At 35.1% G+C, this 13,635-nt stretch overlaps 1 long non-coding RNA gene across 3 annotated transcripts in view; it reads right to left on the bottom strand.

Moving 5' to 3' along the window:
• LOC107312749 (uncharacterized) overlaps nucleotides 1–13,635 on the bottom strand; it is a 314,604-nt gene that overhangs the window by 92,636 nt on the left and 208,333 nt on the right. For all 3 annotated transcript variants that reach the window (XR_014945150.1, XR_014945149.1, XR_014945152.1), the window contains one exon: nucleotides 169–270. This is a non-coding gene — a long non-coding RNA (uncharacterized LOC107312749). The remainder of the gene's footprint in view (nucleotides 1–168; nucleotides 271–13,635) is intronic.

The following is a 13,635-nucleotide window of genomic DNA, read 5'->3' as shown; positions in this document are numbered from 1 at the left end:
ATCATTCTTTAACCAGTTTATTAAGTTTGTCTATTCTCTTTGAAAAGCATCAAAGTTTTTAGGACTGCAGCATTTAAAACACACCCAATGGTAACTCTCCCATCCTTCCTCAGCAGGACTTTCTGCATGCAGGGACAACTCCTTTGTAAGAGATTTGAAGAACAGTACCTCAGAGTCCATCAGGAGCTGCTTTATTGTTTGGATCCATGCATATTCATTGATCAGTCAGTCAGTCACTTCTTTCTCTTTAGCACTGATTGACATTATGACCTGAAGGGAAAAACAGATTTGATACCAACACAGAAACTTCTATAGCAACCAGTGTACCTCTTGTGATAATAATAGACTAATCAGTTGTAGCTGAAGGAAATTAAAAGTACTGCTATTTTACAGAGTTATAATGATGTTCTCTGGCCTAAGGTGAACACGTTTCCCAAATACAATCATGACATTACTAATTATTCCAAATCTGCAGGTCTACCCTATCCCAGCTACTCACATTTCCTCTTTGTGCCAGAATTTTCTTCAGGAACAGTTCAAGCAACATCCAAAGCTTCTCTGTGTGGCCCTTCAGCTCCTTGTCTTATAGGAAGTGTCTTCTTTGCCCCTGTTGATTGGACCTCACCCAGTAGCTTGGGGCAGACTCCTCCTACACATGGGAAAATCTCACAGGTGTGCAGCCCACCTTTTTAGTTGAGCTGGAACTATCTCCTAGCTTGTATGTCAGGGCCAGAGAGTACACAGATAATACTTTGTGCATGAGTGAATGGCCCTGTGGCTGTAGGGTCACTGCAGTATGAGTGCACATCCCAGTATGGAACTCAGAAGGGCCATAGGAGGCACGGGAAGAAAAGGGGAGGCCCTAGACCCAGCACCACCTTTTCTTCACAAACACTTTAAGGATCACAGCATACATATCAGCTGCTTACGAGACAAGCCCAAGGACCTTATAAGGGCTTGAGAGAAGGGAGTAGATCAAGAAAATACTTTGCAAAGCACTCTTTGTCCTCATTATACCTCTGTTATGCATGGTAGTGTAAGGGATTCAGTGATCTCTAATTCTCTGTTCTTATTCTTACTCAGCAAATGGTTGACTTTTCAAGGTAGCTTGCTAATGACACAAATATTGGAAACTTAATTTGAAGATTTAGATTTTCAGTATTCAGATGGGATTCATCTGTGGTCACTGCAGGTTATGTGATGTTGGTCATCAAGGAGAAAGCAGAGGAAAAAAGAAGTATTTCTGGAAGACATATTTTTCAAAGGAAAGAAGAAATTTCATTTGTAGGGATTTTTAATAAGTATTTCCTGTGATTTTACGGCCTGCTCTTTGATTTTTTGTGCAAGAAAGTCTGCCCGTCTTATCTGTAAAAGAAGATAAGGGCACATCACATCACGGTATTTTGAACCAACTCTTAGCCTTAGACTCTGTTCTAAGGTCTCATTATTCCCAGAGGATATAGATAGAAATGTCTGTCTCTGGGGCACAATTTTTTTTCCCCTTCAAATTATATGACAAGTCTTTAAGAGAAGTTATTTGTCCATTATGCTACAATATGTCTAGAAAAGGTATCCATCATGACTGAGGAAAAGTCATTCATTTTCAGACCTGTCAGTCTGAGCAGACAAAATAGGTAACCCTCTCAGCATGGAAAAATACAGGCAGCTTATTTTCCATTAAAGTTTAGCACTGTCAAGGGACCTCTGACATCCACTAAGTTAGTTCTTCCTTCCTATCCTTCCTAGCAGTTACTTTTAAATGTTTTTTGTTGTTTTTTGTTTTGTTTTGTTTTGTTTTTAACAGGAAGTTCAAGCATAGCGTTGGAGTACAGTTATTTTAACTCTGATGATAGGAGGGAGCTGAAAAGATGGGAAAGCTCAAGTGAATACTCAACCTATACGCCCATGGGACCTGAAAACAAGGAGGTAACAGACAGAGTGATATTGTGCAATCAGAGTTTACCCCTTGTTTGCTATATCCAAATAACAATTCAACAGTAAATGCTTAGTACAAAAATTCATTAGTGAGAGTAATGAAACAATATTAGGCAGCTGTAGCAAAACCATCATGTTTTGGAACAGACAGAAATTTGGCTAATAATGTGATGATTGTTAACTTCTCTGGTAGGGGATATCTTACATCACATTCAGGCAGCTCACAGATAGTACATCACTATAAAGAAGTGAAAGCTACATTAATTCCTTTAGCAACAGAGATTTTCACATACCTCCTTATATCAGCTTACTAAAATATTGTTTAGTACCATAAAATATAAAGATCTGTAGGAAAAATGTATATGCTAAAGGAAACATTTATGAGTAATGTTCCCCACCAAACTCATTTTTATTTTTGTATTTAATATATACAGATACTGTAATGGTTGCCTGTATGGTCAAAATTATGTGGCAACTGGTAATTTTATGATATGATTGCAGTAACAGCAATTCTTGAAAAGTAAACCAGATAGTATGAAGATATTTAGGCTATGTATCACTTGTTTGTAGACACATATTAAGTTAATGAAATTTCAATTAGAAAAAAATATTATTACATATTATTAGTCTCTTTTATCAAGTTCATCTAATTTTAGTCAACTGAAAGTAAGGAGTGTAGTCTAATTCTACAATATCAATTTATTCCATCATCAATTACTAGAAGATAATTAATTCCTTCCTAAAATAGGTGGGCTGAACTGTCCTCTGGAGAGAACATACACTGACTAGAGATCACTTCCATATGAGTTAAGTAGACTGTGCACCTAACTGAAACACAGTTATTAGCTAAATGTTCTCAGCCAGACCTTTAGACCTTGGAAGTTAATCACCTGTACATTCTGTGTCTTTCTTTGTCATTTCATTTCCTTCTAACAAACATCTAGTCTGATTATTTAAAAAAAACATATCTGAATCCTAAAAAAAGAGCTCTCAAAAAAATGCTGACAGTGAGAACAGAAAAAAAACCTACTAGGCAACTGATAACCAAAACCTCCCCGATGGCAGGAAACCTGCTCCGAAACTCAGATGATCTAGCTGCTGTGCCCTACCACATAATGAACAAGAAGAGAAATTCCCAAATTGGAAAATGGGCCTTGTGTTGAAGAGTTTAAGGAACAGAATACATATATCTTACCAAGAAGATGCTGAAGAAAGGCTTGCTCTACTCTGATCCAAGGTGAACAGTAATTCTAATACCCTTCAAAACCCACAGTTTATCACCTTATCCACATCTGGAAAACAAAAACCAACCAACCAAAAACAAGAAAAAAACCAACCCTAACTAACTCCCTTCAGAAGGGAGAAAGATCCAGCAATTCATGGCAAAGCAATAAACCTGAAGAAGGCTAAACCAGTATTAATGATTGGTCAGTGACTAAATGAAGCTCCAAAGCATGAGACTGACTGATAAATGCTACAGTTATGTCAAGCTAAGTTTTACGAGTGTATTTAGAGTAAAAAGAATATTGCTAAATGTCCCAGAAATGTGCAGTAGACCACCTGAAAGATATAGCATGATCCCTCAGTGCACATAGGCTGAAGATTTCTTCTGATAATTGAATTAAATATGACACATCTTAAAAAGCTGTTCTACTACATCAGAAATTCTGAATGATAAGTTGGATTTCTGCATCATCTGTCAGACTGCTATGAAACCATAATCCTGTTTAAGCAATATATTTATTTAATGTGTTACTGGTCTTTGAATAGAATGAACTTGTGTGCATCACACTCTCTGAATGCAATCGTATATAAGCACTTCTGAAAAGAAAGTCTTCTTTCAACTTCATCTTTTATCAGAAAACTGTTTATGACAAAGGGCTTGATTTTCCAAATTCTGGATATGTTTCCTGAATTTTCTTTATTCCCACTTGATTAGTTTGACATTCCTTTTGAACCATGGTACTTTTAGAACAGCTAGGTAAATAAATGCAGAATCTTTTAATTAGAAAGGTTCTCTCTTTCTTTGGCTTGTTCATTTTTGGCGTGCATTTCTTGAGTCAACTCTGAAATGAATTTAAATAGTATGCGACTAATTGCAGTGACCATTAAAACTGTTTTTAACTGACTGTATTTCAACATAGGAGCTCCAACTTTGTAAGCACAGTGTGTGGTCTTCATTTTGAAATGCATATCACTATGTATTTCAGTATTCAATTGTGGCCTCTTAATTAAGTGCTCCAGGTCATTCTTAAGACCAGATGCACTGGAAGAAGGGAGGAAGAGATAATGCAGTTCTGACTTTTGCCCTGAGGGATGATGGGCTCATGCACAGAATATGCTCCGCTTGCATGGCTGCTACTGAGCAGTTAGGTCATCACGGGGAATTATAGCTTGCTCTGCGTCAGTATCTAATCCTTCTCATCATTTTCAACCTTACAAATGTTGTATCATTTGAAAACTTCACTGAAAATTCTGTATGTAGCTCCAGCAATTGGAGTATATGGCTCCAGTAAAAATTAATTGCTCAGTAACAACCCAGTACTTCATTTTTCCCACTAGCAACTTGAACTTATCTTTTCTGAGGGAGTCAGTTTTGAAGTAATTCTGCAATATGCAATGTTAATGAACATAATGAGAGCTTCCAATTGGAATGTAGCTGGAGAAATACAGACATTATGATACTGACACTCTTTGAGAGTTTTGACCATGTCTGAATGTGTGTCGGATCAAACAAATACAAAAACGAAGGCTTCAAAGGACATCTTCCACCAAAATAGACAAGTAATGTTAGAATCAGTATTGGAATAACCAGCCTTATTTAAAGTTCAAACTGAATAATTCCTTACCTAGAATAAATATTAATACTGATACATTATTATTCCCAGATTATGATTTTTACTTTATCTCATACTGAAATTTTGTAACCTTAATTTTTTGGTTTGACCCTTTTCTTGTTAGTACTGATACTAATATTTGTGGTCTGGGACTACACACGGTTCTATGACTACAGGATTTAAGTAATTTAGGCTTGATGGCTACACATGATGCACTTTAGTAAACATTTCCTCTCATCCTCCTAATTTATAGCTGCTAACCTTTGTTTCACAAGGACTGGAAACAATCTTTATTTCAAATCCTGACACAACTGTTATTCTTTGCACAAGTTATTTAAAATATTATCTTTAATATTATCTTTAACCCCAGATCTATTTTCTAATTCAAACAAACAAACAAAAAACAACAACACCTTTCCATTACTTATTCTTTTTACCCCTGATGACACTGTTCCGTTCCATCCCCACCCTTGGTAATTACATGAGCCTTTTAAGTAATAACTTGTATTTACTACTCTTTCAATTATCTCACATTGTCCCTCTCTCTTTGACCTAGATGACCACTTTATACAGTACAGCTTTATAAAGATAACAAAGTATGGAACAAAACATATTTGCTAACTGTTTGTGGTTCACAAGACAGTATACATTATATACATATATACCTTTTGGAGCAAACATTTGCACTGCTTCCAGAAATTAAGGTAATGGATACCATTGTTGATGAAAATAAAGGAACCCTTAGTAGGCTGAGTGTTATAAAATCAGTACAATCTGTCCAGTTTGGTGGCTCCTCCAAGATTGAAATCACATATGTAGCTTCATAGCTGCAGGTCTTACTTTACATTACATGCTCATTTGCTTAGTTCTGCTGTAACTACTTGCTTATGTCTACAAATAATATTTGATTCCAGTTTTTAACTTAAATCTTCAAAATTTTTATTTAATAAAGTAAAAGATATTAAACAGAAATGTAAAAGATATTTAAAAAAAAAAAAAAAAAGAGTTCAATTTAAGTAACAAACCAAAAGGAAGGGGAAAAAAAAGAAAAAGAAAAAAAAAAAAAAAAAGGATGTTTTACCAGTTGTGAGCTTAACTAAGAAAAAGAAAATCACTAGGATAGAATCTGACCAATAATTTGTTTCCTGTTCCCATCTGTGCAGGATACAGCTATGTGTGAGTGAAATAAAAGGCTGCAAGAGCATTTCAGCACTTGAGTTCCCCAACTCCCTTCCTGCTCTTCTTTTTCAGCTGCAGTTTCTAGAAAAGGTTTATGTTCTCAGCTTCCTGGTCCATGTTCACCTGTTTTTAAGTGGTACTAGAGAGAATAAAATGGAGAGCAGAACAGCATCTAAGGGCAGGATTTGAGTGAGCAGGCTGCAAGATCCTTGAGGGAAGAGAAGCTTCACAATTGTTAAATTGTTTTTCTCCGTGCAACAGAAAAGATAAGACTTGGTTTTATCTGAATGCTTTCTGGACCAAGTGTTTTTTTTCTCCCGCTGTCCTTACAATACCTTTACAGAGCCTTGAAGACAGACACTTTAACAGTTGTTGTAACTTTTTGCCATTTTTAGATGGTGCAGAATTATTGTTTGCCATGTTGTTACTGTGAGATTTATGGTGCACTGATCTTTTCAATGAATCCAAGGTTCAATTATATAAAATTACAGTCATCTTACTAATCAGGCAAATATGTTCATGTGGTCGTGACAAACACTGTCATGAAACTGGAAAATAAAAAGAAATGTAAGCTCGAAGTCCTTTATGCAAATACCACAGTTTCAACTGTATTTCTCCACAAAGCTTTGTATCAGACATCAAGACATTTTTGGGCAAGCTCACCCAAAACTATCCCAAGACCATCCCAAAACTATAGGACAATAAAGTGTTTATCGTGATATTGAGTTTGGACAAATCTATCTCCTCCTTTATTCATCATCAAAAAACTATTTACATAAGCCTTACAATTTAAAAGTCAGTTTCTCTTCCCTGTATTGTGTTTATTTGTTGTTCCTCAGATGATAAAGAGAGTAAAAAACATGTAATAAGGAAGTTTTTACATGGAATCTCTAGCCAGGGGTTTCCTTAGTGTAAAAGTACCCTGAAATTCAATTCCTTTCTTTTTGTGCTGAAGGTTTCTTCAAACACATGTAGGAAAGAAATGCAACTGAAAATGGCAAATAGAAATCCAGTTACAGGAATGAGAGGCAAAACTGAAATTCATGAATCATTAAGTCCTGAAGGTATTTACTTCTCAATTTTTATTTTTATTTTTATTTTTATTTTTTTGTTAATTAAATCTTCATTTCACTGGAACATTTACATAAGTTGCTCTGAAAGTAATGCCTCCAATTTATTTTGGAGAGACTGTTCCTCTGCTGCCATCTGTTTCACAGCAACAAAATGTAATGGAATATTGGTAGATAAGTCCAACCTGCACCAACATCTGCCTTTGATATTGTGAACCAATATAGTACAATAGGAAGCAGTACTTTTGGAGCAGAGTTTATATTATATGGCCAATGAAGACACATCAGTATGGCCCCTGCAAGAAATTCATCAGGATAGATGAGAACTGCCAGATAAGCAGTACACCATCTTGATTCCCCAGAATACTTAACAGGAGCATGGTGAGAACACATTGCTATGACTAGTTAGAAGTTTAACTCAGAGGCTACAGTCTTTGAGGATGTTGTATTAGTGGAGGCCACAATGGCTTCTAAAAAATATAAAAAAGGAACATACAAAAGTTTTTTTGAGCCATCTTTTTGCTCAAGGACAGACCAAATGAGCTTGGCCCTTGAGTATTTGTAGCTTCCTACTGAATATAAAGTCATTGTATACTCTCAAAAGTCTCTTTCTCCATTTGTCCTTTTTCCAGCCAGTATATGCAGGCCTGAAAGCTGTCTTGTATCTCCAGAGTTTTCATCAGAGCTGCTTTCTTTAAAATTTTTCAGAATGAGGCCATGATGGATGGAGACTTGAATAAAAGCCAAAAGGCATTCAGATGGAAACGGTCTATGGAAAGAGAGTGCCCTGGCCTGGGGTAATTGAAACAGTAAGGAGGTTCTGTCAACTGCAAAGGAAGCAAAAGGCAGAAAACACAAAAAGCTCTGAAGTGAATCTTTAGGCAGTTGCCTTTTTTTTTTTTTTTTTTTTTTTTCCTTGCTGCTTTACATTTTTTCCTACAGAACTGGATTGGTAGAAAGCAACCAGGGGTTAAGAAATTAACCACTGACTTTTATTAGGGGTTTTTCTCTCTATCTCTCCCACTCCAAATGCTCAGAATTTGGATTAAGTTTATTTAAATTCTGTGTCAAGCTGAAATTTCTTTCTATGTGTACTCTCTGTACATTGACTTCTCTCAAAAGGGAAAATGAAAGGAAGACCTGCAGAAATTCAATAAAACATATGAAATTTTGAAACTCTGCACTTGAATAAATTTGTAGCACTCAAGGAAATTCACAAAACTATTTCCAAGATTTGCTTTGCTTAGACAAGGTGACAAATACATTGAATGTAGCAAACAAATATATATATATATATATATATATATATATGTATATATATCTTTGGCCTTGCTCCTTTTTTAGTGAATTTAACTTCTAAAAAAAGGAATATACCCACTAAAAGTCCTAAAAAGCACAACTAGCACTCACCAGGAAAATGGCCTAACTAAAGTGATTAAGTTAGAAAGCCAGTAGTACACTAATGAATCAAAAGCAGTAGTAGGGTGTTCTCTGGAAGAGTCCAATTCAAAAGTAAATTCTCACTCTGAGTTATCCTCTGAAGGAACCTTTGTCTCTCTATGAATTTCATTGGAGGTTTAAGGAGATTAGTTTCCTGTTAGGCACCAAAACATCTTGAAGTTAGCTGAGGTAACTATACTTTTATATAAAAAATAGGCTGAACCAAATCCATTGAACCACACTGCTTGTCATCCACAAACGTGGCTTAATGAGCTGAAGTAACTTAATTTCAACACTGGAAATTTTAAGTCACAGTTACTTCATTTTCTTTAAAAAAAATAAAATAGCATTTCCAATCTTCTTAAACTGTTATCTACATTGCTGAGGCTGGCAAGAGTGTGGAAAGCATTTTGACGATTGAAACTCTTGTTATTTTTTCATATAAATTGCCAGTAGCAGTTATATCAGCCCTGATTATATTTAACCAAACTTACTTGTTAAATAGAATAAGGGCATTTACCCTCTGGAAAGAATATGAAAATGAGCAAGAAAATACTTACATAAACAAAACAGACATACAGGAAGCAGATCGCACTGCACTACTTAACTTGCTCTGGGTGACAGAACAAATATTAAGCTGCACAGCGGTTGAGTGATTTTTGTCCAGAACAGTATCAGCAACACACAGTTCTGTTTTCCTCACTTGCTGCCTGTCAGCCCCTTCTGAAATTTGCTGTATTTCAGGTGCTGTCTCTAGTTTCCTTGACATAAGCCAATGATTTGTGTCCCATTCAATTTAGTTCATGTGAAAATACTCATAGCTCCTTGCCATATGTCGGTGGATGATAATTGCATTGATCCACATTGCAGTGGGCTCAGTAAGGGCACTGTTCTGATAACTGCATAACCAGGGGCTATTGGTTGTTAGAATTACTAAATTTGACTGTTTGACTTGTTTGATTCCAATCATGCTTGACAGACTGATGCATAAAACAGGGAGTGTTAAATGTGCCAATAAATGAATTACTTTTCAGATTATGTTGCTGGTAGAGATATTGATGAGTACACTTTGCGAGCTGAACATAATGGTTTAGCCACATTCTATTTCCTATTGAATGGAAAAATGTGTTCTGATAAAATAAGGAACAAATTTCAGTCTTCATCTCTTAAGAATAAACATGGATTATGTTAAAGAGCACACTCTACTTCTTAAAAGTTCTCCTTAGGAAAGAATTCAAAATGAGATTACCTGTTCTCTTGAGAATGGGAATTTAAACAAAACAAACAATCAAACAAAAAAAGATGTAGTTACAATAGCTTTGTCTTAAATCTATCCAGACTAGCAGCATGTAGAGGTACAAAATTATTACTAGATAATAACTGCATCAGAGTCCAATTTTATTTTATTTTTTTTTAAATCCTGAGATATTTATTGGGTCAGCCTTTATTAAAATTTCCCACAATATCCAAATATAAAGATGCCAGCAGTGTTCAGTTCCTGCATTTATCACAGAAGCATACTTACAGTTAAGACTTCTAATAAAAAGAGTAAGAACTTTATATGATCCTCTCTCTTGTCTGAATATCTCAAAAATATTTTTAAGTTACTTTTCCAGTATTCCTCTTAAGCGGAGTAGCTCTAAGACTGATAAAAAAATAGGTGTAAAATACGAGATTAACCACTTAATTTTTAAACTGTCTCTTGCCACCCACAGCTCCAAAGAACTTCTATAAAGTTGACCAGGAGGATCATATCAAACGCTAGCATTTGTAGGACTTATGTAGGTTTCTAAAAGAAATCCCTTGTATTTGCTTCCTTAAGTTTTGGACAAAACGTAGTGTTGTATATACTAAATATTACAAGAATCAAATATTCGTATTAACCTCACTGTCAACTGGCTGCATTTTGACAACCTTTTTTGCTTTGCTCAGCCCAGATACAAGTAAACGGCATTGATATTTTTTCAAGAAAAAAAAAAAAAAAAGTACGATTATTTCCCATTCAATTCTACATGCATATGGGAAACAGCAATGTTTGGTGTCTAATTTTTGACCCCAGGGAAAAAAGACATAATTAATTTGTAGACAAAAAAGGAAATATCAATATATTTAATGTAATTTGAAAACATTCTCTCCATTAAAGTCATTGTTTGATATACTTATATCACTTTTTAGAGCTCAATTAGCGGAACTGAGAAAAAAAAAAAAGTGTTTACATTATGTTGTACATTGATGAATATCTGATGCACTGTCTTCATTAGGTTAAATTAGATGCCAGGACTACAAGAATATCAGCACTAACAGCAGTTTTAATTTGCTGAATTTGTGGGACTGACATTTTTCAGTAAAAATTATACGTGTGAAAGTAATGAAGAAGGAGATGCAGTTCCTGAGTGTTGAAAATTATGGTCATTAATTAATATATTAAGAGCAGTTGGCTGTTATTCCCAGCTTTGGAAAAACAGTGGGTGTATCAGCACATAGTCACTGGCAGGAAATTAAATTTCTAGGAGAAGAAAATTAGGATAACCATAACTCCTGTGGTTTCGTAATTCATCAGCACAGCAGGATGAGCATGAATAGCAGCTAGTAAAGAACACGTGTTGAATCAATGAGGCCTGTATAAAGAGCTTTAGTATTTGCTGACCTCCTAATGATATGTGGAAGTTTTGCCTAAGTTTTTAGGTGGAGCTTCAACTAACATTTACTAATGTCAGACAACATGCTCCAGCTTTAAACTCCTTACAAATCTTAGATAATCAGTTACAGCAAATCAGATTACAAATTTTTACTACTACTGTGATTACATGGAAAAATAATAAAGAAAAATTAGTATATATCTGTTGAAAAGAATGCAATAACTTGCCTACTAGGCACAATAAGTTTACCTATACATTCTAGATTATGAGTGGAAACCTTTAGAACCATTAGGATCTGTTGTAAAAATCTGAAGTGCCTGTTGAGATTTTATCTGTAAGTGACAAAACACATATCCCTCCTTATAAGATCAAAAATATTCCTTCCAACCTCTTCCAAACTATATTGGTCTTAGTTAGTTTTTCTAAATGCTTTACAGGAAAAGGATCAGATGGAAAGACCTTTAGAAGTTTTATATACTATAAGAATCTATGATACAAAATGGTAGCAACAGTAGAAAGACCAAAAAATGTATGGGCAGAGGGAATAAAATAAAGGAACATTGCTGGCTAGGGATTCCTGGTGCCTGGTTTTACTAGGTCTACTGAAGTGCTGCATTAACATGTAATTATGTATTCTGCTGTTGCCTCATCCAAAATTTACAAAACCTTTGGTTATGGGCAATTCTGCTGGTAAAGCAGAAGACATTAACTCATCTATTTCTTTGATTCATTTTTTTGAACAGTAGGAAAGCGTGCTTTGTTGTAGGATTATTGAGTTGAGTTCAATAACAATAAAAATACATAAGCCTTGTATTAAAATTAAGTTACTTAAGTTTTGTTTATTTCAGTACACTGCTTTAGTACATTCAGTACAAAGTCACAGCTGAGAGTAACGAGGAAGCCTCAGAATATTACAATAAGGCTAAACTTAGGGTAACCTTTTGAGTATTTGTTCTTTAGGGTGATTTTAACAATGTCGTGGTGTTCACACTGTTAAAACCTTAGGATGTATCTTTTGAATCCCAATCAACAAGCCACTGTTATTCAAGTGCTTAAATAGTTACGCGCATGAACCCAATAAATGCTTTCCTTACTTGTTGAATGACTATCTGGCAGAAAACATTATCCTGTCCAAATGGTAACTAGAGACATGTATCCAATATAGAGCTGTCAGTTAGTTAATAGCTTTGGAATACAGCTATTAAAATAGCTAGTACAGTTCCATAATGCAGCCTTCTGCATCAAGAAGTCGAGACAAAGAGATTCTTTATCTATTCAACAAAGAAGAGAAATTAGATCAAGAAATCCTTACATTCCATCTATTCTGATTTTTCTTTGTATCCTTATTCACATCATTTGACCTTGGTGCATTAATTTCCCTCTCTAAGATGAAGGCTATTACCAGCCTATTCAACAGGCAGTTTATGAGCTCAGCTGCTGCCATAAAATGTTTTAACTGCTTAAACTTCTATTATGACAAAACAGGGAAAAAACTGGACTGTAGGATGCATAAGACAACCAGCTGATAAAAATGCAAGTTGTGGTATATAGTACCTTGCAGCTACTGCCCACAATAACCATTTTTTGTTTCAAAATAGCAAATCAATCCCAGAAGACAAGCACGGAGTCCATGAAGGGCATGACTCCATTAGGTTGCCTTTCTAAATAAAAATAGTTTCTGCCTTTGGATGCTTAAAAAGAACTATGGCAGTTTCTATAAGAAAAAGAATGTGAACTCTCTGCAGAAATAATGGTAGCTATTATTGTATAGCATTTTTTTAATACAAACTCTGGAAGATTTCAGATTTGGAGTCTAAAAGGCACAAATAAAATAAATCCTACAAAGTAAGACAAGTTAGCCGTGGGTAGTCTTAACAGTGAGAACTCCTTCTGTAGCAGTAATAAGGCTGGTTTAAAAGTTTTGGCCAGCACAAACAATATATCAATGTAAATCTTCAATCTTAATTACCTCTTATTAAATACATCTAACTGTCTCCGCTATTACTTCCTTAGTAAACTTCTTACATACAAATGTTTTACACAAAATAAATATGAAACGTATTGCCAGTACCTCATCTCAGCATGCTTCTCTCACCTGTCGCTGTTTGGAGAACAATGACACCAAGTGAATGAGAAATGTGGGGATCACTCAGCTAGTCACAGCTCTGCTGTGACAAGAATGAAGCTGAAGTCAAGTGATGAGGTGTAGTTTTCATGTTCTTAGCATTATGGTTTGTTGTTTCTAGAGATTTTTTTTTCTGAAAACACTTTTCTTGCCTGATGCTTTTATTACTGTACTTTCTGCTTATTTTTATTGTTTGAGAATGGGAACAAAAATGCTTTTAAAAATCATTCTAGTGAGGCACTGTTATTTTAAGGTTGAACTTCTAGTAATCCTAGTAATCCTCATGTATATTTTACGAAATACTCTGAGTATTTTGGATACAAAGTACTGGGAAGGAGTGAAGTATCATGACACATCATGACACTGGTTAATACTGTTTCCTGAGCTGTGATAATCTGGGGAGTTTGTGT

Source organism: Coturnix japonica, chromosome 4 (genome assembly GCF_054131305.1).
Source record: "Coturnix japonica strain WE chromosome 4, WE-NBRP24, whole genome shotgun sequence".
Classification (NCBI taxonomy): Eukaryota; Metazoa; Chordata; class Aves; order Galliformes; family Phasianidae; genus Coturnix; species Coturnix japonica.
This window is presented reverse-complemented; position numbering and strand designations above follow the sequence as displayed.